The sequence below is a fragment of the Poecile atricapillus genome, chromosome 10, assembly GCF_030490865.1.
Source record: "Poecile atricapillus isolate bPoeAtr1 chromosome 10, bPoeAtr1.hap1, whole genome shotgun sequence".
Taxonomy (NCBI): Eukaryota; Metazoa; Chordata; class Aves; order Passeriformes; family Paridae; genus Poecile; species Poecile atricapillus.
Window position 1 is genome coordinate 20,515,795 of NC_081258.1, and position 3,946 is coordinate 20,519,740.

Consider the following 3,946-nt stretch of genomic DNA (forward strand, 5'->3'; position numbering starts at 1 on the left):
ATGCGGCGGGTGGGGGTGGCCGGGCAGCTGCGCCCGTGTCCTTCCCCTACAGGAACCATCTGTGACCAAGCCCAGCTCTGCCTTCCCTATCAGCCATTCCGGTCTGACTTTCCAACAACTTCCCCTTCGCGCCGGCCTCACTTCCTCACTGCGAGGGGCCAGCGTGGCACGGCAGGACGGGCACGGCACGGCAGGACCGGCACGGCTGTCCCGGTGCGCCTTGGCACGGCTGTCCCGGTGCGCTTTGGCACATCCTGCACCCCCAGCATGGCGAGGCACGGCACGGGTGTCCATTGGCAGCCCGGCACACACACGGGGCTCGCCCCCCCTTTGCTGCAGCCCCTTTGCCCGGGGTCCTCCGTGGGGTGAGGTTTTCCCACCTTTGCTGCAGCTGCAGCATCGCCCCGACCCTCTCAGCACTTGGGGTGACCCCCCTGTGCACCCATCCCTGCACCCCCCGGCCGCGCCCCGCAGCACCGGCCTTTAGGCTCCCCCAGAGCTGTCAGCGAGAGGGAAACAACTTGTTAGAAACCCGAAAGGCGGCTCTGGGCTGCAGGTGGGAGGGAGGAAACGTGTCCTAAAAATACAGCAGCGCCTGCACGGTCCCCGAAGGTGGCTGAGCAGATGGCGTGTCTCGGCGGCCACCTGGGCTCCCGCAGATGGTACCCGGGGCTCCCCGCTTTGTGCCCCCCGCCCAGGGCTCGGGGGGGCCGGGAAGGGCCAGGTGGAAGTGGGGAGGAAGGTACCGGGGTGTGGGGGTGCTGTTCTTTGCTGTGCTGTGGGGGCAAAGCGTGGTGTCACCAGCAGGGTCTCTGCCCTGCGGGCGCAGCCCCGAGCCCCAGGGGACACCGAGCACGCTCTGGGTGCTGCAGGGAGATGAGGGGAAGCCCCAGGACGGGGCTGACGTGCTGGGGAAAGGGCCACAAGCTACAAACCGGCACCTGACCCTTCCTGACTGTGTGTTTGGGGAGAGATGCCACAGCTGTCCCCAGCACGGTTCCACCCCGGCCCCACATCCTGCATCCCAGCAATGCTGGGACACCCCAGCTCCATCCCACCCACCCTGGAGCTGCCCGTGCCCCACCGGCACAGGCACAGCAGCCGGGCTGTGGGCTGAAGGCTGGCAGGGCTTTTGGCAGGGTTTCCAGATGTGTTTGAGGCTCTGCATTCTTCCCCTTTCCTTTCTGGTCGGCCCAGGTGGGCACTGTGTCATCGCTCGGGGATTTGCCAAGCTGCCCCCCGGCCACGGGACACGGAGAGTGGCCACTTCTGGGGAGTGTCCCAGGGCAGCGAGTCAAAACAAGAGGGTTTCAGAGCCGGCCAGGAAAATCCCACCCAGCCGCGGCCCCGTGTCCCCGTGTCACCCGCGCGGGAGGGTTTTCTCCGCCAGGAAACGGAGAGCACCTGCCCGGGCAGCTGCAGGCGCCGGGGCTGCCGGGGAATGCCCCAGCGTGGGGGAGACCCCTGAGCTCTGCCCCGGAGTGCAGGGAACCCCCGGGGTCTGTCTGGGGAACCCCCGGGATCCGGAGGTCTGAACTGAGGGATGGGAACCCCCGGGATCCGGAGATCTGACCCCCTGAGGGATGGGAACCCCTGGTATCGCGGGGTGAGGGGAAGCCCCCTGGGGGTGCAGGGCCCACCCTGGCACGGGGGAACCCCTGGGGTCCCGGGGTCACAGGTGACCCCTCCCGCCGGTTTCTCTCTGAGTCAGAGCTGCTCTTGCTGCCGAGCACAAACTTCCCCCTGCTAAAGGAGAAGCAAGACGGGCTCCCACCGCCCCCACGGTCACAGCGAGCTGGGGGAAGGAGGTCAGAAAGCCCCGGGGGGCGGTCGAGGTCTTGTCACCTTCACACGAAGCGGGGCTGTGCCAGCCCTGTGCCCGGCGGGACACGCCATGGCACGGCACAGAATGGTACAGGATGGCACAGGATAGGATGGCACAGCACGGCACAGGATGGCACAGGATGGCACAGGATGGCACAAGACAGGATGGCACAGCACGGCATAGGATGTCACAGGACGGCACAGGATAGTACAGGATGGCACAGGATGGCACAGGATAGTATAGGATGGCATAGGGTGGCACAGGACAGGATGACACAGGATGGCACAGGACAGGATGGTACAGGATGGCACAGGATGGCACAGGGTGGCACAGGGTGGCACAGGATGGCACGGAACACTTCCCCAGTGCTGGAAATGCCCCGTGCCCATGTGCCCCACTGCCTGCAGTGCCCCACTGCCTCCCCCTTTCCATTCCAAAGCGATGGGTGGGGGAACAAGGGGGAAAAGGAAGCGGCAGCAGCAACCAGCGAGTGAAACATCGGCGGCAGCTGCCGGAACCAAAGCGAGACCATCACCTCCCAAAAGGGGCTGCGATGGGGGCACGGCCCCAGCCTGGGGTTGGGATGGGGCTTTTTACACTTCTGCTTAAATCTGCCTCATCCAGCGCAGGGAAATGGGGATGCAGGAGCAAAGGCAGGAGCCGGGAATGGGAATGGGAAGGAGCGCCATGGCCAAGCCAGGGAGATGGTGGGAGCTGCCGAGAGTTCACAGGGAACACAAAGACAAATTCTTTAAGAAAAAAAAAAAGGGAAAAAAAAAAAAAAAGAAATCAAAGGGATGTGGAGAGGGAGATAAGAGGGAAGACAGAGCAGGGAGACGGAGGGAGCGGAGAGGACGCGGGCAGAGGGAGGCAGGCGGCGCGGGGAGGCGAAGCGGGAGCCGGGGGAGCTGTCTGGCGCGTCCCTATCGCCTCTCTCCATCGCGGGAGCCCAACCTCAAGTAGTTTTTCACTGAGATTGGAGTGATCAGGTAGGGCTGCCCTCGGCGGCAGCTGCGGGGCTGTGAATAAGCACCTGCTTATCTCTGGCCAGCGGCTGTGCGCGGCTGCAGATTGCGGGGGGACGGGAGCTGGCTGCCGGCTGCGATTTCCATATCAGCGCCCTGCAGCCGCCTGCGCCAAATAAACACAACAGCCCCACGGACAAAAGGTTAATTATCAATTTTCAGAAAGGGAGAGAGAGGGGAGGGGGAGAGGGGAGAGCAGCGGCCGTCGGCAGCCGCGGGGACGAGCAGCCGGGATCTGACGGGGTGTTGGGCTCTGAGCCCCGGGCACAGCGTCCCTGAGAACCCCCGGGGCTCTGCCGGCACCCGCCGGGCTCTGGGCACGGAAACGGGGATGGAAATGGGGATGGGATGGGATGGGATGGGATGGGATGGGATGGGATGGGATGGGATGGGATGGGATGGGATGGGGATGGGGATGGGGATGGGGATTGGGATGGGGATAGGATGGAAATGGGGATGAGGATGGAAATGGGGATGGGACAGGGATGGGGATGGAAATGAGGACAGATATCAGGATGGGGCAGCGACAGGGCTAAGGAAGGAGGGAGGGCTGGGGACAGATACCGAGATTAGGAAGGGAACAGGGCTGGGTCTGTACCTGCACAGGAGCAGCAGGACTGGGGGAAGACACAGGGGAAAGAAAAAGAACCTCTCCCAATATTCTGTTTCAGCCCTGGCTGGGCAGAGGCCAGACTGGAAGAAGGCACATCCTCCTCCTCCTCCTCCTGGGCATGCAAAGCTCTGCTGGCTCCACTTCCCACAGCCACATTTTTGTATTCAACAGCTTTCTCCTCTTATCAAAGCAACCATGAGCGACTCACAGCTCGGCTGGGCCACGGGGCCCAGGGAGCGACAGGAGGAGGTGCCCCGATGGCCCCGGGGGAAGGAAGGAAGGAAGGGCTGGTGGCATCGCCCTGCTTGTAGCTTAGACCATGTGCAACACCAGGGATCCTCACGGGCTGCTCATCCCTGTGCTCGGAGTCAGGGCTTGTCCCTCTCTCCTGACACTCGGCAGTTGTTAAATATGGCAGGGGGTGCTGGTGTCACCCACCCTGTCCCCCACGTTCACTCGGGGCTGCACAGCTGCTCTCCTGCT